The sequence below is a fragment of the Wyeomyia smithii genome, chromosome 2 (genome assembly GCF_029784165.1).
Source record: "Wyeomyia smithii strain HCP4-BCI-WySm-NY-G18 chromosome 2, ASM2978416v1, whole genome shotgun sequence".
NCBI lineage: Eukaryota > Metazoa > Arthropoda > Insecta > Diptera > Culicidae > Wyeomyia > Wyeomyia smithii.
The window spans coordinates 133,034,761-133,057,529 of NC_073695.1; the positions used below are offsets into that span (position 1 = coordinate 133,034,761).

Here is a 22,769-nt window from a genome sequence, read left to right on the forward strand (position 1 = left end):
ACCATTCAATAACCCAATTTTATTAGTACCAAAAAATCAACTGATGATAACAAAAAATGGCGTTATGTGGTCGATTTTCGACAACTGAACAAGCAAAGTTTAACAGATAAATTTCCACTGCCAAGAATTGATACAATTTTGTATCAACTTGGCAGGGCAAAATTTTTTACCACATTGGATTTGATGTCAGGTTATCGAGTTCGGTGCGAGCGCTCGACCTGTGCGGTTCATTTTTTTTCGAATGCTCCGCGTCGATCAATTAAAATCTTGTACGCGCCGACCAATTGAGTTCTTATTGCAAAAAGTGCCATAATCGCATCTCACTTATAGCAAATTTCTTTATTCAACTGCGTCAGGGCAAATCTGCCGAGCAATAAAAAAACGGCATCGCCATTTACGACGAAAGTAAAAAAGAGATGCCAGATAATTATTTACGAACTAAGCACGTGCTGTGATGGGTTGAAGCTGACAAATTTTACAGTGCGCTTCGGGCAGCACGCCAGGTCAAAACTGGGTCAAAATCGAGCGAATAAAGAAGGGTTTTGACAGCAGTTAGTGCGCTTCCAGGTCAAAATTCCAGGTGGAATAAAGAAATTCGCTTTTAGTGTTTCGGTGGTGTAATCACGATTTTATTAATTGTAAGGGGTGGAGAAAAAGGTTACACGAAATTAGGCTGTTTCGTATTGCCGGTGAAAGTGAAGCCATTGCTAAAAACCTCATGTCCTCGGTGGCAGAACGCGTTCTCGCTTCTCGCGCTTACCGTGGATTTGTGTAAGTGAAATGTGAACTTTGGTAGCAAGAAGAGCGCGTGTGCAGGAAGATTGTGTCGCACCCATGCGACGATCCTCGAGTAACACCATAGTTCAGAGAAAAGACGCACGATAAGTATTAGTATTTTGCGCAGGAGGAATAAGGCGAGAGAGAGCAGCTTTGTTCTCTTTAGCTTTGATCTGGTTTTTTGCCTCGACGCTTGGGCCGAGGGTTATGCGGCGCGAATAGCATTGAAACGGTTCGGGATGTGTTCGGACGCACGTCAGTTTTCACTGTTGAGGTTATTCTTTCAAGTGGGGAAAGACGATGTTCGTGCCGCATCGTTTCCTGTATGACCTCGGTCTCAGGCCTCTGTCATGGTGAACGCGAACGCGAGCGATGGGGCGAGAAACTTGCCGTAGGTAAGTGAGCAGCTCTCTTTACGGCTGTTCATTTACCTACGGGAGGTTTCTCGCCCCGTCGCTCGGCTTCGCGTTCACCATAACAGAGGCCACACTTAGTTTCCCATCTACCCCTTCTCTAATGAAGCTGCATTTAATGCTTGAATGAAGCAGCATGCGACTTGCAAGGAGTGTACAACGTTGTCAAATTTCAACGCTCTTCGTGTTTGTTCTCATCTCTTCAAGTTTACTGACGGGAGTGAACGGAATCAACACTAACACATCGGTCTTGCAAACCAAATCCGCTGGTCACACGCGTACACGCTCTGTATGTAGATACATAACAATATTGTATACATTGTTAAGTGCACTGCGCAAGCATATCACCCAATGCCGTATTTGCCAACGTTATGGCCATGGTTCAAAGTTCTGTAACATGGACCAAAAATGCCTCATTTGTGGAGACTCTTCTCACAAAAAGGACACATGTCCTGTGAAAGAGAGTAAAAATTTTCGCTGTGCGAATTGTAACGGCAACCATATGAAAATTTTTTACCAATGCCCAGCCCGTTTAGCAATTGTTAAGGCAAGGCAAGGTGAACAAGTATAAATTTCCCAATCAAAACAAACTTCAAAACAAAATTCTCCAAGCGTACCAGTACCACCCACTTTTTCTACTCCATTCTACCGCCTAATTTTGGTAGTTCGAAATTGACCGTTAATATTGAAGGTAAGCAAAAAACAATGGAAAATAAATGTACACCTATTACCCCAGCTAATATTGCTACCGAAAATATTTTTTCTAATGTCAACTGCCTGGGGCCTTTTACGGCAGGTAAACTTTCTTTTCTGCAACGGGCAATGTTCGATCTCATAAACGCCATCTTGCAGGCAAAATCAATGTTTGAAGCCATTTAATCAGGTACAAATATTACAATTAAAATTGTTTCTTATTTAAAATTTAGCAATGCTTTTAAATAAACCGAACAAAATTTTAATTTGGAATGCTCGCTCATTGAAGGCCAATGAAAATGAGCTTTTTAATTTTTTAACAGTAAAAAATGTTCTTATTGCAATTGTTACAGAAACATTTTTGAAACCTAACATCAAATTAAAATAAGATCCCAATTACGTGGTTCATAGATATGATAGGATTCAGAGTTCCGGCGGTGGAGTTGCAATTGTTATTCATTGCCGAATCAAACATCGTGCTCTTCCCCATCTTGAGACGAAAGTTATTGAAACTTTGGGAATTGAAGCTCAAACTGAACTTGTTATCTTATTTATTGCCGCAGCATATTTACCATTCCAATGCACGCGCGAGCACAAAAATTATTTTAAAGGTGATTTACAAAAACTCACCAGAAATCGTTCGAATTTTTTTATAATCGGCGATTTTAACGCTAAACATCGATCATGGAATAATTCTCAAAGTAATTCCAATGGCAAAATTTTATTCAATGATTGTTCTTCAGGATACTATTCTATTTTGTCTCCGAATAGTCCTACATGCTTTTCTTCTGTAAGAAACCCATCAACAATTGTTTTGGTGCTAACAGATCAAAGTCATGTATGTAGTGATTTGATCACACATGCTGACTTTGATTCTGACCGTCTTCCAATAACTTTTTCTTTATCACATGAATCAGTTTTAAACCCTATGAGCTCCGCTTTCAATTATAACAAGGCTAATTGGGGAAGATACAAAACTCATATTGAGACAAATTTTAATAATGAGCTTGATTTGCAAAACGAAGTAAATAGTGATTCCGCTTTGGAAGCATTAAAATGTGCAATTGTTGATGCCAGGAATTATTCTGTTCCAAAGGCTCAATCAAAAATTTGATTCACCAATAATTGACGAAAATCTTCAACTTCTAATTCGTTTGAAAAATGTCCGCAGACGTCAATATCAACGTTCTCGTGACCCTATTTTTAAAACTATTTATAAAGATTTACAGAAAAAGATTAAACATAGATTTACTCTTCTGAAATTTAAACCATATTTAAACCATTCTGAAATTTAAACCATATTCAAAATTTAAACCATATTCAAAACCCTTTTGGAAGCTGTCGAAGATTCTTAAGAAACCTTCAAAGCCAATTCCAGTTTTCAAAGACGGTGAACGTTTTCTTGTATCCAATGAACAAAAGGCTCAAAGACTTGCTCAGCAGTTTGAGAGTGTTCATAACTCAAATTTGAATTTTGTGAGTCCAATTGAAAATGAAGTCAATTTTTCCCCAGAATTTTTCACCTGCAGAAATAATTGAAACTAACTTGAATGAGATTAAATCAATTATTAAAAATTTCAAAAATATGAAAGCACCTGGTGACGATGGAATCTTTAATATATTAATCAAACATCTTCCTAAGAACACAATGGAATTTTTAGTGAAAATTTTCAATTGCTGCTTCAAAATTGCATATTTTCCCAAGTTCTGGAAAAATGCAAAAATTACTCTAATTTTAAAACCGGATAAGAATCCAGTTGAAGTTTCAAGTTATCGACCAATCAGTTTGCTTTCTTCAATAAGTAAACTGTTTGAGAGAATTATTCTTAACAGAATGATATCACACATCAACGAAAATTCATTTTTCAATTGCTCAGAGTTACTAATATGATACGAGCTAACATATCTGAAGGTTATTCCACTGGAGCTGCTCTTTTAAACATAAAAAAGCATTCGACAGTGTTTGGCAAACTTTTAATTTTCCAATTTTCCTAATCAAAATTTTGGAAAATTATCTTACTGATCGAACTCTGCAGGTTGTCTATCAGAATTCAAAATCTGATAGATTTCCTGTCAGAGCAGGTGTGCCTCAAGGTTCAGTCTTGGGTCCAGTCCTGTACAACATATTCACTTCCTGATTTGCCTCCAAGATGCACAAAGTCATTGTTCTGAAAAAGTCTTCGTGTCATATGCAGTCGATTGCAGAAAAGTTTAATGCTTCTAAAACTCAAATGATAATTTTTTCGCATAAGCCTAGGGCTTCTTTCCTCAAGCCAAACAATAATCAAGTTGTCAAGATGAATTGGGTTATTTTACGTTGGTCTGACATAGTTAAGTACTTGGGACTAATTTACGATAAAAAACTTATTTTCAAAGAGCACATTGAGAGTATACGAGCCAAGTGCATCAAATATACGAGATGTTTATATCCTCTCATTAACAGGAATTCTAAACTTTGTTTAAAGAACAAACTTTTGATTTACAAACAAATTTTTAGACCAGCAATGCTTTATGCTGTACCGATCTGGTCAAGTTGCTGTTCAACAAGGAAGAAAACGCTCCAAAGGATTCAGAATAAAATTCTGAAAATGATTTTGAAGCGTCCTCCTTGGTTTGGCACACTCGAATTACATAGACTTACTGGTGTTGAACCATTAGAAGCTATGTCAAATAAAATTATTAACAATTTTCGACAAAAATCGTTGCAATCCTCAATTGCTACGATAAGCTCTCTTTATAGCCAATAAGTTAGCAATCAAGTTAGTTATAAGTTTACTTCCCCTTTTCTGACAAATAGGTTTAAATCCCTACGAACGATAAGTCCTAATTGCGAGAGCAAACAAATCCTAACAATTAAAATTACAAATTTTTAACAGTGTTGAGAAGTCACCATTTGTGATTGGACACACATACTCATTACTTACTAATATTTATCATAAATACTTAAGCTACTAACAAATCCCCCCCTTAAAAAAAATATCGTGAGCTGGCCCAGCTCAGCTGGGCAATAAATATCAACTAAAAGTGCACTGCGCAGAGAGGCTTTTGGACTGTTTTATGCCTCTCGTTCGCATCACTCATGAATTTCCAGAGTTAACTTATGGTAGAGTGGGTCACATGTATTTTTTCATTTTGTGCTCTAGAAATGGTAGACAGCGAGCAATTTTTTTTAGCTTTTGATTTTTATTAGTATTCTTGAAATTGGTATGAAGCCCCCACCAACAACACCTGGTGTAGTTCACGTAGTGCACAATAGGACGAGACGCCACTAGAGAGGCAGAAACCGAGCGAGCAGCAATTGTAACGTGTACGAGCGGTGCGAGCGGAGGCATGTTTGATTCACTAAAAGCTGCTTCGATGGCTAAGATAAGTGTATACATTTACAGATATGTTTATTTATAAATAACTTGAAGGTAGTAGTTTTGGCCGACAAGAATCAAATTGTTTAATTTTTATATGTCGTATTGTAATGTGTGTAGTACAGTATGATTTTATTAGCGATGAATTTGTGGGCCATTGAATGGCGAATTTATCTTCCATACACGCAAAACTTTTCCTTATTACGTTAGAAGCAATTGCGCAAAATTGCCTTTTAGGTAACAAATCCATTACTTAAAAGGCAATAAAATTCTTCCCCAGTCAAGTAACAACACATACTGTCATATATTTAGCACGTGTTCCGGGAGTACGACTATCTAATAATGGTCGTTTCAATCACATGCAAAAATTTTTCTGTCGAAAAATGCTCCCTTTCCGTCTCAGGTCGAAGAAAAATCACACACCGTCGCATATGTTGCACATGTTACAAGTATCTTCAAGCTCCAATTCATCCGGTGTGCGTGTATTGGTTCGCTCGTTGTATGCATACGGAGTAGCGAAAAAATATGACAAGAGCTGCCAAGCAGCATTTTCCCCATCATAGAGTATGCAAACGTTGAAAGACTTTTCGATTTCTTGCAAGCTATCTACAGCACATAATCATTGGTTCATGGAACTCATTTGGACCTGTTTGAAAATACAAAACTTCTGCCCATCCAGAACAATATTCGCAACTTTGGCAACTCTGGTCAGACAGTATTACATATTTTCATTTCAAGTAAACACTGGGGGACAAAACGAAAGTGTTTCTTATTAGACATTTGAGGCTGACGGTTGAGATTCTGATTATGTGTGGATGAAGGGGACAAAAATGAACCAGATCGTTGCATTAATACAAATGCACCGAGTGAAGTCTTGCTAACACATGCATTGCGGTGCTTGGCTGTATGTTCTCCTGCAGATACACATACAAGAATGTGGCCGTCATAATTTTTATTACCTTTTGTTTGTTACTTTTTGTGTATAATGCGCAGTCATAAGACACAAAAAGTAATGAAAAATTGCTCTAAAATGTTTCCCGTTTGCGTTGGGTGTATGTAGCTACTACGACGTAGCACTTTCGCACTGTTCTGAACTTCATTTTTGCCCCGCTTGAAGAGGTGTACCACACGATTACTGTGTATTTTGCGATATTTCCCAATGTTAAAAATGTCTTGAAATTCCAAACTGAAATATATCTGATGACTCTGTTTTGATATCCATTGTCATTCCTTTTCTATTTATGACTTCACTAGCTTTTGAATAATTATTTTTACTCCATAGCAAACTTTTGTTAAATATGCTAAATTTTCATAGACACAGATCCGAAACGATAAAATGAAAGTGATGTTTTCACCTAGAGAGTACTGGTGTGGTTTATGGAATTTGGAGTATGGTGCATTGATACTAGTGGAAGTCAAAATCTTATGATTCTTTTTTTTCGATTTTTCTAAATTTTGAGCAGAGGTTTTGTATACTATGTCCCAATTATGACTAGTTTGGCATTTTGTCAACAAACTTAAGATATATATTTTGGTCAATTTGCATATTTGCATTTTTTAAACTATTGGGGCTTTGGATGCATGAAACTATGCCAATTTTTCTATTTGATAGGCAACACTCGCATTAACAGCTAATAGGGAATCGGCGTGAAATATCAAGCCCCCCTAAGGGGAGACAACTGGGTATAGATTTGCATCCACTTTGGGAACCACTCGCTGATTGGTTGAAATTGAAAACCCCGAGTGCGTTAAAATTTATCATCAGGTTTTCTGGCAGTGTTGCTGAACAACATTGTTCGTTGTTTTGATTTATGTTTTTTAATGATGTCACCTGTTACAATCTAAAATAATTTCAAGTGAACATAAAAAAAGTACAAATACGGGCGTAGTAAGAGATCCGAGTTTGATCTTCATTAATATCAATTACCAAAAGATCCAAAAGTGCACAAGGAGTTATGACGGTTTTGCGTGAAGCATAAGAACAGCATACCGCTGCTCAATGTCGAGAGTAAATAGTGTAGTGTGAGCTTATTTCTACTTTTGAAACCGTTCTGGATTAAGTTTGGAACATACCTGTTGAGGCATATTGTTTGTGCGGAGAGTACAATTCAGATGGGTCAATGAATGAATCATAATCATTGATGGATGACACGTACGATTTTAAGTATACTAAAAATGTAGACTCTCCGGTAACCCTCAGACGGTAAAATTATCGCCTGCAGGAGGAATTGTACATAATGCATAAAGCATTAAAAACATTCAAGTATTTTCCGAGTGAATGGCATTACTTACGAAAAATTCAACAGGGATCATCGCGCTGGATGAGGAAGAAGAGTAAGTAGCCAGATGTCGCCCCTTAGGTGCCCCCGAGCGTCTCCGTCGGTGAGCGTGGATCGATCGTGCATGGTTGTGATCGGTTGTGATCAACTGAATCTTGCCATCAGTAATGCGTTTGATGAATATAATGCAAAAACTGAGCATATATCAAGATGGCTTGACAAAGTAATTTTTTTCAATTCTTTTATCACCAATATTTAGTGGTTAATTTGTGAGTTCGAAATCTAATTTGTGGTAATTTGTGGTTAAATGATTTCCGAGAAATTTTCAAAAAACTGAGTCAAGCCATCTTGAAACATGATTTTTCTCCAAATGAATCAGACAACGATGATATACACATCAATCGAAAGCTCATAATTTGTGGTTCACGAAAATGTAATTTTTGAAGTCATAATTACTGGTGTTTGTACCGAAATTTGTGTTTTATTGTTCACGTAGTTCTACGATTTGTTTATTTGTTGATGACGCTGCTGGCCGCTAGTCGCGTTGGCTGTTTGCGGTGTTTGTCACTGCTATACTGAGCGTGCGTGTGGGGAATATGGTAAATATCGAGATTCGGGGAACTTAGCCAACACCAGAGATGCCAGATGTTTTTGAAAAATGTCTGCAACTGCTCGAAAAACTGAAAAAATCTGCTTGAAATCTGAAAAAATCTATTGGTATTCGAAAAAATTTCGCTCGCGCTGGTAAAAGTCTGTGAAAATCTGCACACATTTTGAGAAAAACTGCGCAAATATAAGGAGACTCTGACAAAAATCTGCAGAAACTATGGAAAATCTGTGAATATCTGCAAATCAATAAAAATCTGCACACGGACTCTAAAAATCTGCGTTTTGCACATCTGGTATCCCTGGCCAACACACTTGCTATTAAAGGTAGCCCAACAGGCGCAGAATTGATATGTGTAAATTTGCTGTCAAAAAGGATACCGGTAACGAAAATGTACTTTCAAAGGAAAGTAATCCAAATTCGACGGATATTTTTCAGAACCAGTAGGTATTGCTGCAGAAAAACATATAGTGGCACCAAAAAGCGACAAAAAACTTTTTTCTTATTTCAGCCAGATTGTTGTTCTAGGTACTCCTCTGTGCGACGGTGCCACTAGTAGCTTAACAGACCCGCGGACAGCAGACATCTTCTTTATTACTTTGCTTATAAGTTAGCACATATGCATGGAAAAATAACAGAAGAACAACATTATGTTGGATCCCGGCAGCTTATTTGAGCATTTGTTTAAATATTTCCGAAACATTTCTCAGAATCTAAGAGATGAAAAGGTGATAATTATTGTTTGCAATACCTACTGGTACTGAAAAAAAATCGTCGAATTTGGATCGCTTTGATTTGAAAGTACATTTTGGTTACCGGCATCCTTTTTGACAACAAATTTTCACATATTCATTCTGCGTCTGTTGGGCTACCTGTAATAGCAAGTCTGTTGGCTGAGTTCCCCGAATCTCGATACACTAAGGTCGCCTTTTACGCGGGTTTTTTACGCGGCTTTTTACACGCGGATTCCGGAATTTACGCGGTTTTTACACTGATTCCGGAATTTACGCGGTTTTTTTACGCGGATTCCGGAATTTACGCGTTTTTTTACGCGGCACGTATCCCCCGCGTAAAAAGCGAATTTAGTGTATTTACCATATTCCCCACACGCACGCTCAGTATAGCAGTGACAAACATCGCAAACAGCCAACGCCAGCAGCGTCATCAACAAATAAACAAAACGTAGAACTACGTGAACAATAAAACACAAATTTCGGTACAAACACTAGCAATTATGACTTCAAAATTACATTCTCGTGAACCACAAATTATGAGCTTTCGATTGATGTGTATATCATCGTTGTCCGATTCATTTGAAGAAAAATCATGTTTCAAGATGGCTTGACTCAGTTTTTTGAAAATTTCTCGGAAATCATTTAACCACAAATTACCACAAATTGGATTTCGAACTCACAAATTAACCACTAAATATTGGTGATAAAAGAATTAAAAAAAATTACTTTGTCAAGCCATCTTGATATATGTAAAAACTGAACTTGAAATAAAATCCTGTCCGAAGAACTTCTATGGTTACGTGAAAACTATACTACAGTCTGACAATTTTCCTTCTATAATGCATCTTGAAGAAAATGTCGGGGATAACTCGGAAAAGATTTGCAATCTTTTTGCGAAATTTTTCCAAGAAATCTATACAACATTTTCTGATCGCGACCACGATTATTTTGCATTTTATCCAAACTTCTCGAGGGATATTGGTGTAAACCAAATTCATGTGCAGGATATTTTCCAGACGTTGAATAGCTTAGATGCCTCAAAAGGTCCTGGACCTGACGGAATTCCGCCAGTATTTATGAAAAATCTTGTAACGGAACTTACAGCTCCATTGTTCTGGCTCTTCAACATGTCATTGGAATATGGATGCTTCCCATCAAAATGTAAAAGCTCGTTTCTAGTGCCTATTTTCAAATCAGGCCGTAAATCCGACATACGTAATTATCGTGGAATAGCCCCAATTTCTTGCATTCCTAAACTATTCGAAGCAATTGTGAATGAAAAATTATTTTCCCAAGTCAAAAACCGAATAACTGAGAAGCAACATGGCTTCTTAAAGGGCCGTTCATCATCGATCAATTTACTTGAATTTATAAATTATTCATTGAATGCAATGGATAATGGAAACCATGTAGAAGCTCTTTAGACAGATTTCAGTAAGGCATTTGATCGCATAGACATACCAATGCTACTTTTGAATTGCAAAAAATGGGACTTGAGCCAGAACTCCTGAAGTGGCTCGAATCATATTTAACCAATCGCCAACAAATAGTTAAATTTAACGGACAAAACTTAAATCCGATTCTAGTCACTTCTGGTGTCCCCAAGGCTCTCATTTAGGATCTCTTCTTTTCATCTTGTACGTTAACAACATTTCCTTTATTCTCAAAAAACTAAAAGTGTTAGTTTATGCCGACGATATGAAGCTCTTTTTGGAAATAAGAAATGAAGAAGACATCAATGCATTCCAGAATGAAATACACATATTCTACACATGGTGTAGAAAAAGCTTATTAGAGTTAAATGTAAAAAAAAATGCAACCACATATCATTCTGTCGAAAAAGAACAACACCAAACATTACAATATCATTTGGAAACCAAACTGTAGCAAATTGTGAAAGAGTTAGGGACTTAGGAGTTGTCTTAGACTCCAAACTAACCTTCATTGACCACTACAACACAACAATCCACAAAGCTAATAACATGCTAGGATTTATAAAGCGCTTTTGTTACAACTTTCAGGATCCGTATACCATCAAAACATTATATTTAGCCTATGTAAGATCGATACTGGAATACTGTAGCATTGTATGGTCACCTTATACAATCACACACGAAGAAAGACACGATTCAGCACAAAAGCAATTTCTATTGTATGCTCTTCGTAAATTAGGTTGGACATCATTTCCTCTTCCATCATATGAAGCTCGTTGCATGCTCATAAACATACAATCATTGAAAGAGCGTCGTAAATTCGCAATAGTGTCATTTGTAAACGACATCGTTCCGCAGCGCATTGATTCAGCTACACTTTTATCTAAGCTAAACTTCTACGCACCTCTTAGACAACTTCGAAATCGAAACACGTTTGCCACCAATCATTACCGCACAAATTATGCAAAATTCGGACCCTTGAATCGTATGATGGCCACTTACAATCAATACTGCGAAACCATTGAATTTACAATGTCTCGGCATGAACATAAACACTTTTTTAGCCCGATACGCAATCGCAACGCTTATTGAAAAAAAAAATAGTTTGTAAGTGAACATTGTATTAGAATATTAGATTATTGTATATTGTTTACTTCTGATTGACGGAATGAATAAAGAAGCGAGACTAATGCTTCGGTGTAAACGCGACTCCGGCCTGAGAGAGTTTTGCTCATATAAATGTTTTCGAAATGTAGTGACCCAACTCTATAATATGTTAGTTCAAATCGACCACATAGTGTAGTATAATATTTTGCGTTTCACTAGAATATACCACACACACCTGTGCGTGGCCCTAATAACACTCTATTGTTTATTTCTGCTTTAAATCGGTCTCAAATCAGGAAATCGCTTTTCAAGAACCGACGAACAATTTACAAGAAACGTCGTTAGTCGACCTGTTAAGCTCAAAGCCAGATGTCCGGGTCACCGAATATATAGAGACTTCGCGTCGATACCTTTCATGAGGTCGTATTTTCTTCGGTTCGGTTATATTTTGGTTATAACCGTGTTATAATTTTCGGTATAAAGAGGGTCACTTCACGAAGAAACGATAGGAGTGGCGAGGCGTTAACGTAGACTCAACTCTCGGAGCTTTCATAACATTGTGTAGTCATCTGAGATAAATCAATGAGAGATACGTTTCGGTAGTTGCATAATGACATCATAAACAGACTTTCGAATATTTGAGTCTGTCTTGATTAAGTCCGGTATCCTCGCGTGCGCTTTGTTTTTGCGGTGTTACATCATCAACCGGAATGAGTTCGGATCGCGTTATGATTTCCGTAGAAGATATAATGAACTCGTACGCGCAATACTTGTTATTATGAACCCGGTACTAGAACTCAGCGCATCGTTTACTAAAACGAAAACTGCTGCAAACCTTACCCTTTTCTCCAACATCCCAGTGATTTCTCGTGGAAGTGCAGAGGTGTTCTCGGCTTCCAATAAAGCGAGTATCATGTCAACATATTCCTATACACAATCCTTCTTTGACCTGCATTCGGATGCGGCCAGCGCTGGTATTGCCTAATATAAAGATTAAGGTCACCAGTTTTTACACATTGAGGATGAATGTTAATCCCAAACATCATCCATTGGTTCTCAGTGTAATTACAGCTGATCTGGCAATAACGGAGTAGCAACCGTGGGCGATCAATCATGCTCATGCTTATTGGATTTGATGTCAGGTTTTTATCAAATACCTTTGGATGAAGATTCCAGAAAGTGTACAGCTTTTTGAACTCAGTCTGGACACTATCAATTTACACGATTACCGTTTGGTTTGAACATTAGCCCAAACAGTTTTCAAAGAATGATGACAATCGCAGTAGCTGGAATTACACCAGAAAACGCTCTTGTATATATTGATGATATTATCGTAGTAGGATGTTCAATACAGCATCATTTGACCAACCTTGAACTAGTTTTCAACAGGTTAAGAAGATATAATTTAAAGTTGAACTTAGAAAAGTGTAAATTTTTTCACACAGAAGTAACCTATCTTGGACACGTGATAACAGATAAAGGCATATTACCAGACAGTTCGAAATATGAAACCATAAAAAATTATCCGTTACCACAAAACGCAGATGATGTACGACCAAATACCAAATTTTGCAACCATAGCTTTTCCGTTAAACCAGCTACTGAAAAAGAAGCAGCAATTTTTATGGTCTGATGATTGCTAAAGAGCATTTGAACAGCTTAAAAGTATCCAGATTTTTCGAAACCTTTTATATTAACGACAAACGCCTCTGATGTAGGATCCGGAGCAGTCTTGTCACAAAATTTAGATGGAAATGACTTGCCCATTGCCTTCGCAAGTAAAAGTTTCACACCAGGCGAACGCAATAAATTAATAATATAAAAAGATTTAACTGCCATTCATTGGGCGGTTAATTACTTTAAACCTTATTTATATGGAAAAAAAATCACCATAAGAACAGATCATAGACCATTAGTTTTTCTGTTCAACATGAAAAACCCAACATCTAAATTAACAAGAATGAGATTGGATTTATTGGAGTTTGATTTCACAATTGAATACATTAAAGGCAAAGCCAATGTCACAGCTGAATATATGTTACATCTGATGAGTTAAAATCTCCAAGAACCTTTGTTGTTAATACAAGATCTATGCCTAGAAATAAGAAACTTAAATTTAAAACGACAAATGACAATAACAAGACAAATAAACAAACAGACAACGATAGCAAGATTGATCACCTAGCTATCTATACACCCGAATGAAACAAAACAATTACTTAAACTTAAGGTAACATTAGAGAATAATTCCATTATATTTACAATTTTTAAAAGCGCACGATACACGCAAGTGAAACAGCTGATTAGTTAGTTTGCAATTCACAAAAATCAAAGTCAACTCCTAGAAATTGCACTACTGAAATTAAATAAAGAAACAAAGAAAATGAATATTATGAAAATCGCGCTATGTAGCCAAGACATGCTACTTGAATGGGTACCCACAGAATTATTGAAGAAAACCGCGAATGAAAAATTGAAAGATTTACAAATTATAATAGTTAGGTTACCAAAATTCATTAGTGAATCAGGTGAAATACGATATATAATACAAAACTTCCATGTGTTACCAACCAGCGTACATATTAGACAACACAAATTATACTTTAAGTTAAGAGAAATATATGTTTGAAAAAATATGAAAAGAACCATAACAAACTTTATTAAGAATTGCGAATCATGAAAAGGAAACAAAGTGTATAAACACACCAAAGAGAAATTGGTAGTTACTACAACACCATCAAAACCTTTTGAAGTGATTTTTGACGTAGAACTACGTTTTTCTTTAGCCTATCACATAGGGATGTAAATAGGAAAACTATCAACGAAAAGGGGACGAAATATGTCCCTTTTTAAATGCTTATAAATCGGTTTATTTTCAACCGATTTCCTTCATTTTTGCAGCAATTGTTTGGAAAATTATACACGCATCCACCCAAATGTAGAAAAATGTTGATTGATTATGCAAACTATTGTACTATTGATAATTGTCAAGCCCTGTTTAAACGAAAATTACGTCCTCTGATTGGTCGTTATATGATTGCTTCCCAAGCACGGTCGACAGAATCATATACCTTGCAATTGAAAACATGCTATTTGGCCTATATAAGAGCCTGTTTCAGCCGAAGCCGCTCATAATAGTTCTGGACAGCGACAAGTTGTCAACAGCAGTCGTCCTTCCTTAGCAGCAGCACTAGCCCTGTGGTTGGTCACCACGTCTCAGGAGCAGCGCGGTTCTTCTCAGCGTGTGTCGCCAGACTGCCATTATTCCCCCGTGTTAGGGCAGCATGAAGATCGTCATCACCAAATCCAATTTTGAACAGCAAAATGCCTTTTTTCAAGGCAAACAAACAAGTCATTGAAAGTTAATAATTTTTTACAACGTAAGCAAGCATTCTGTGCGGATTCTAGCAGTTACATCTGTCGCGGCCGTCTAATTTAGAGAAGGTAAAATAGCTTTCACGGTGCATGTTGTCCGTGTATCTTAACTCCCCCACTGTTGGGGCAGCACAAAGGTTGCGATCAGCAACCGATTTTGAACAGCAAAATGCCTTTTTTCAAAACAAGTAACTGAAGGGTGAAAATTTCCTAGCATCAACACAAGCAAACATTCTTCGCGGGATCCTAGCAATCAAATTCTGTTGTAGTTTATTTAGTTAATACCCCCACTGTTGGGACAGAACAAAGCTGCGATCAACATAACCGATTTTGAATAACAAACTGCCCTGTTAGAACGCATTCACAAAGGCAGTTAACCCTTAAACGCGCAATGTTGCTTTAAAACAACATGACTAATAACGTTTAAAAATAGATGTATTTTAGTTTTTTTGTTAAATGTAATTCATTGGAACAGCTCTCTAGGCTCTAGCGAAAAAAACATCATAGCTGTAAGTACTATATTCGAATGTTTTGTTTTTATTTTTGCTGTCAAATTTTGGAAACGAAAAAAACATGACGAGATTTCCGACTGATGCTGACAGCCTTTGAAAATAAATTTTAAAATAAGGTTAGTGGTTAGTGAAAAAGTCTGAATTATCAGAAATTATACTAACAAAAGGTCAATTTAAAAGTTACTGTTAACAAAAGTAATTGTTTAGACTTTTTTCTGCGATACAGTCGCAGTGTTGTTTTCAAACAACATGGTAATATTGGTACATTACAAAGTAAATCTTTCAATTTTTGAAGTAGAATACTTCTCTCAGGAAGTTCGGTTACATAGGGATGTGAAATGAAAATCTAAAACCGAAAAAAGTGAAAAATATGTCCAATTTCAAATGCTAATAAATCAGTTAGTATTCGATGGATTTCCTTCGTTCTTGCAGCAATAGATTGGAAAATCTTCTAAGATTCTTCCCAAAATAAGATAATTGTAATTTTATTATTCACACTATTGTACTATTGAAAATAGTCAAGCCTTGTCAAAACGAAAAATTCGACCTTTGATTGGTCGTTATATGATTGCTTCCCAAGCACGGTCGACAGAATCATATACCTTGCAATTGAAATCATGCTATTTGGCCTATATAAGAGCCTGTTTCAGCCGAAGCCGCTCATAATAGTTCTGGACAGCGACAACAGCAGTCGTCCTTCCTTAGCAGCAGCACTAGCCCTGTGGTTGGTCACCACGTCTCAGGAGCAGCGCGGTTCTTCTCAGCGTGTGTCGCCAGACTGCTATTATTCCCCCCGTGTTGGGGCAGCATGAAGATTGCCATCAGGAAATCCAATTTTGAACATCAAAATGCCTTTTTTCAAGGCAAATAAACAAGTCAATGAAAGTTAATAATTTTTGTCAACGCAAGCAAGCATTCTGTGTTGCATCCTAGCAATTTAAATTTGTCGCACCCGTCTAATTTACTGAATGTGAAATAGCTTCCACAGTGCATGTTGTCCGTGTATCTTAATTCCCCCAATGTTTGGGCAGCTCAAAGGTTGTAATTAGCAACCGATTTTGAACCGCAAAATGCTTTTTTCAAGGCAAATAAAAAAATAATTGAAGGTTAATAATTTTCTGGCATCAACACAAGCAGACATTCTGTGCTGGATGCAATCAAATTCTGTTGTAGTTGTCTAATTTTCACTTTATTTAGTAAACCCCCCACTGTAGGGGCAGCGCAAAGGCTGCGATCAGCATAACCGACATTGAATAATAAACTGCCCTGTTTGAACGCATTCACAAAAGCAGTTAGTTCGACTATGCAGAGCTAATATGAAGTCGATTCAATCAATCAGCATAAACAGAATTTCGTCGTCTCCCGGCTGCCAAGTTGCAACATGATGCAACACGCAACAGCGAGCAAACGTAATCGCTTGATGTTACAAGCCGCAATACGGTTAGGGATAAATCGTTGCGTGTGTGAGAGCACCATGATGGTGCCATCATCGCTGGATACAAAAATCAAATGCGAATTGTGGAATAATTCGTCTGAAGAACATTACAGAATGGTAAAACTGAACAGAAAGGCGTGGCCTATTTCATAGCACCCTTCGACTATAAAAGAGTGTTTCTGGGTAAACTAGCTACATTCATCAGTTGGATGGTGAGCTGGATGGACCGTCCACAACGTTGACAGCAGATATCAGCACTTAGCAGTAACAGAGGATAGCAGCGGGTTGCGCCTGTGGCTGCCTTCAAATTAAATAAATCACTTGCCCTGTGGTTGGTCACCACGTCTCAGGCCTCTACCAGGCTGACTTTCGTACGATAGCGGCGGTATTAGCGGTTGATGCATTTGCCAACACTTACTCCAGTAAAGCCGTGTCTAATTTTCAATGTGAAAAAACCTTTCTATTGTGTTGGCCGTTCGCATTAGGCCTCTGCCAGGCAAAACGCGAAAAGCGGCGCGAACCGATTCACCAGGCCGTAGGTTAATGTACAGTCGTAAGTAGAGCTGTGTAAAAGTATTCTACTTCAACCTTGCGGTCGTGGATTTGCACACAACCCTCCTGTGATTTTTTAAGCATATTGATTAGTTTTAGAGCAGTAAACCTGTTAAACAAAGATTTTATGTTTTTATATGATTTTTTAACATCGTGCGCATTTAAGGGTTAATTCGAATATGCTGTACTGATATAAAGTCGATTCTATCAATCAGCCTGAACAGAATTGCGTCGTCTCTCAACTGCTCAGTTGCAACATGATGCAACACGCGACAGCGACAAACGAAATCGCTTGCTTGATATTACAAGCCGTAATACGATAGGGGTAATATCGTTGCGTGTGTGAGAGCACCATCGGTGTTTACTAGCTGGATACAAAAATCAAGCGCGAATTGTGGAATAATTCGTCTAAAGAACATTAGAGAATGTGACAACTGAACTGAAAGGCGTGGCCTATTACGTAGCACCCTTCGGCTATAAAAGAGTGTTTCTGGAAAAACTAGCTACATTCATTAGTCGGAAGGTGAGCTGGATGGACCGTCCACAACGTTGACAGCAGTAGAAGTAGATACAGCACTCAGAAGTAACAGCGGGTTGCGCCTGTGGCTGCCTTCAAAATAAATAAATCACTTGCGCTGTGGTTGGTCACCATGTTTCAGTAGCAGCGCGGTTCTTCTCAGCGTGCCTCGCCAGACTGCCATTATTCCCCCACTGTTGGGGCAGCATAAAGATCGTCATCACCAAATCCAATTTTGAACAGCAAAATGCCTTTTTTCAAGGCAAACAAACAAGTCATTGAAAGTTAATAATTTTTTACAACGTAAGCAAGCATTCTGTGCGGATTCTAGCAGTTAAATCTGTCGCGGCCGTCTAATTTACAGAAGGTGAAATAGCTTCCACAGTGCATGTTGTCCATGTATCTTAACTCCCCCACTGTTGGAGCAGCACAAAGGTTGCGATCAGCAACCGATTTTGAACAGCAAAATGCCTTTCTTGACGTAGAACTACGTTTTACATTAGCATACCACACAGGGATGCAAACTGAAAAACTGGGACGAAATTTGTCCCTTTTCAAATGCTTATAGGTCGGTTGGTTTTCAACCGATTTTCCTCATTCTTGCAGCAATCTATTGGAAAATTATACACGCATCTGCCCAAATGCAGAAAAATGTTGTTTGAATCTAAGAACTATTGCACTATTGAAAATTATCAAGCCTTGTTGAAATAAAAATAACGTCCTCTGATTGGTCGCTTGCTTGCTGTGTGTGTATGATATGGTATGATGTGTGTATGTGTGTATGATATGGTATGATGTGTGTATGATATGGTATGATGTGTGTATGGTTTGATGATATGGTATGATGTGTGTGTGTATGATATGATATAATGTGTGTGTGTCTGTATGATATGGTATGATGTGTGTGTGTCTATGATATGGTATGATTTGTATACCTCCCTTCTGGAAGGCCAAAACCGCGTCGGATCTTTGCGTGTAGACATCGGAGCACTCTTGGTCCCACCACGGAGTGGGAGGCCGTTCTTTAATCGTTACGCCGGGATATTTCTTCGTTTGGGCTTGCAACGCGGCGTCGAGAATCAAGCCCGCGAGGAGGTTGTATTCTTCAAGTGGTGGATGATGTTGAATCGAATCGACCGCTCTTGAAATCATTTCCTCGTATAACTTCCAATCGACATTCCGTGTGAGGTCATACGGAATGTCAATTGGTCGCATGCGAGTTGACCCGTTATTAATTGAAATAAGAATAGGCAAATGGTCGCTACCGTGAGGATCGAGGATTACCTTCCATGTGCAATCCAACCGTAGCGACATCGAACATAAGGATAGATCCAAAGCGCTTGGGCGCGCTGGAGGTTTCGCGATACGTGTCATTTCACCGTTGTTTAAAATAGTCATGTCGAAGTCATCGCAAAGGTTATAGATTAAAGAGGAGCGGTTATCATTGTAAGGGAAGCCCCAAGCCACGCCATGAGAGTTGAAGTCTCCCAAAATCAAACGCGGCGAGGGTAGAAGTTCTATTAAATCAAAGAGCAGCCGTTGCCCAACCTGTGCTCTGGGAGGAATATATATTGAGGCAACACAAAGCTCTTTACCTTGTATTGTCATTTGACATGCGACAACTTCGATGCCTGGAATCGAGGGGAGGTTAATACGATAGAAAGAATAGCACTTTTTAATCCCTAAAAGCACTCCTCCATATGAGGTGTCTCGATCAAGGCGAATAATATTAAAATCATGAAAGTTGAGATCAATATTTGAAGTAAGCCAAGTTTCACAAAGGGAAAATGCATCGCATTTGCTTTTATTTATCAAAACTTTAAACGAATCAATTTTTGGTAAAATACTTCTACAATTCCACTGTAAGACAGAGATAGAATCCTTCATATACGCAGTTGAATTAGGCATCGAAGGATACAATCGCTGCAAGGAGGGGCCATTGGGCAGTCAACTGCTTCAAAAATGATCTAACTGTTGGGAGGAATGCTGTAAGAAAAATTTTAATTGGATCGGGTACATTGAAAGTTTCAAAAATCCAGTCCACAATGTCAGAAAATTTCACTAATCCAGAGTTTGTTTCATCAACTGGGAGTGCAAAAGGAACAACTGGGGTTTAAGATGTTCCTAGCAGTGCTGGGAACTCCTTCTGGGACTTTAAATTTCCAAGCCCAGAAGGAGTTTGCTTCGGTTTTTCCGCAGCACTGTTTGGTTTGTTTGTAACTTTCATTTCACTTTGAGAAATCTTAGGACCTTTTCTGGGAAGTATAGGAGAGGAAATATTTTTCCTCTTTCTAGATTCCCCAGGATTGGCGTAAGATGTTTCCGCTGGTGAATCGTCAGAATCGGTTTCATCAGAGGACAACAGATCAAAAGGGTTTGATGTAATGGGAGAAGTGGTAACGGTCTTCTTCAGCATCTCAGCGTAAGAACGCTTCGAACGCTCTTTGAGAGACCTCTTTATTTTATCCCTGCGTTGCATGTACACCGCACATGTCGAGAGCTCATGCTACTGCAGGAATCATCCCCATGATTCTCCCCACACTTGCCACAACGTGCCTTATTGCAGCAGTAGGCGGCGGTGTGGCCTAACTGCTTACAATTCAGGCAGTTCATGACGCGAGGCACATATAATCGCACAGGGAGACGAACCCGGTGGATCGAGACGTGGCTGGGTAGTGCTGACCCGGCGAACGTGATTCGAAACGAGTCTGACGGAGTGTATACTGTTTTGCCACCGATGATCGCTGCTGACCGCAGTTGCTTGCAGTCGAGCACCTTTACATCGGGACATGTGTTGTTCTTAAAGCACCCTTTGGCACTTTCCAATATACACTCGACGGACAGACTCGAATCGGTTATGACACCGTCGATCTCCACGTCTCGAGCGGGTATGTAAACGCGATACTCGCGTGTGAAGAGCTCGGAGCAAGCTATATCGTTGGCCTCTTTCAGGTTACTGACCACGACACTGAGCTTGTTAGGCCGGACCCTGGAAATTTCGGTCACGCCCTTGTACTCCTTCGTCAGGTCTTTAGAAATCTGCAAGAGGTTCAACTGTTTCGATTTCGGTCCCGCCTTTGGCCGAAAATAGACAGTATAGCTGCCCTGGGCTCCGTCTGGGTAAACCCTGGGGCGAGCGCACTAGCGCCGACAAGAGCACGTACCTTTTTACTTCTCCCTTCCAGTAAGGTTGGTTGTCCGATCGTTCGAGGTTGCAGCCGTTACAGCCAGCAGCACCAATACAGCAGCACCAAACAGCCACCAGCAGCGAGCCAGGTGTGAGATCACTCCACACAGCGATACAACTCAACTGTCAACTGATGGCTTCTTCTTTTTCCTCTTTTGTGTCTCGTCCACTGCTGTAGCACAATTCAGCCAGCAGCCAAATCGGCTTACGCACCAGCTGGCAGTCACGATGCGAAACAGTTGCACAAAGGCGCGACCTTGAACCCGGATTTATTTCACTCGACCAGGCAAACAATGCCAACACTTGTTCACACGTCTTTTGTTTTATATTCTATCGGAGCGATCACCAAACACGTCCGATACTGATGCGTGTTCGGCACAGAATGACTTTTGAAGTGATAGCTACCCGATCAGAAAGAAAAAACAAAAATGTAACAGAAGCTGTTAGTTTGTTACGGTAAAAACCTAACAGGCTGTGCTTTCAGTTTGATCCCGTTAGGTGTTAAAATAACAGAAATTATAACAGAAATGTTTCTACTAGTATCAAACACATATCAAAATTAGTTACTAATGTATCAGCTTTCTAACAAAATAAGGTAGTATATAGAACAGTATAATAACAAACATTGTTAGAAACAACAGGTTTTGATAAAAACGAAAAATTAGTTAGACTTATTTCAGTACTTTTTCATTTCAGGTTTGTTATTATAACTCGCTCAGATTCAATTTTGTTATTAAAATTATATGGAAAAATACTAAATTGTATCAAAAAATGTTATTTGTATCTCGCGTTGATAGAATTTTGTAATTTTTTAGTTATGCTCTTCTGATCAGGTATCGATACGGTAGGACCACTTCCCAAATCTAATCAAAATAATAGATACATTGTAACCATACAATGCGAACTCACCACATACGTAGTGCTTATACCAGTCCCAACAAAAGAAGCAAATGTAATAGCAAAATCCTTAGCTGAGAATTTCATTTTAATTTACGGAAAATTTTTAGAATTAAAATCTGATCAAGGTACTGAATACAAAAATGAAGTACTTGAACAGATTTGCAAATTGTTACAAGTTAAATAAACATTCTCTACAGCATATCACCCTCAGACAATTGGTTCTCTTGAAAGGAATCATAGATGTTTAAACGAATATCTACGATCCTTCATATCCAAGCACCAGTCTGATTGGGATGATTGGATACAATTTTATGCATTTAATTATAACACAACACCTCATAGTAATTATGGATTTACACCATATGAATTAGTATTCGGAACTAAAGCAAAATTACCACAAGAACAAAACACTGACAAAATTGACCCAATATACAACTTTGACTTATACAATAAAGAATTACAATACAAACTTCAAAAATCAAATCAAATTGCTAAACAGAAACTTATACAAGACAAAATCAATAGGGTAGAAAATTCAAACTTAAACACAAACTCAATCGACATAAACATTATTGACTTCGTTTATATCACCAATGAAAATAGAAAAAAAAAACCTAAATTAATCCACCTAGCGGTCAGACCCAGCCTTTCTCATTAAAACTAATTATTTGTTAAAATAGATTTACATGAACGCTGCAATCCAATAAATGTATATTCACTCTTTAGGTTCTAAAAGATTGATGTTGTAATCTATACATTTAAAAATGCAGTCCGGTCTGTCTGCCTGTCTGTCTGTCTGATCCATATAGGCTCGAAAACTACCGAACCGATCAACGTGATAATTTGTATGTAGGGGTTTTTGTGCCGATAAAGGTTCCTATGATAGTTT

General features: G+C 38.2%; 1 protein-coding gene across 7 annotated transcripts in view; it reads right to left on the minus strand.

The window, feature by feature from the left end:
* LOC129724163 (inactive dipeptidyl peptidase 10) overlaps positions 1 to 22,769 on the minus strand; it is a 1,205,782-nt gene that overhangs the window by 1,112,231 nt on the left and 70,782 nt on the right. Inside the window, exon 1 of one of the 7 annotated variants that reach the window (XM_055678836.1) lies at positions 20,958 to 21,188. The exons of the other annotated variants lie outside the window; for them this stretch is intronic. The gene's annotated coding sequence lies outside the window, so the exon portion shown is untranslated. Of the gene's footprint in view, positions 1 to 20,957; positions 21,189 to 22,769 lie in introns of those variants that run through there. 7 annotated transcript variants of the gene reach the window in all.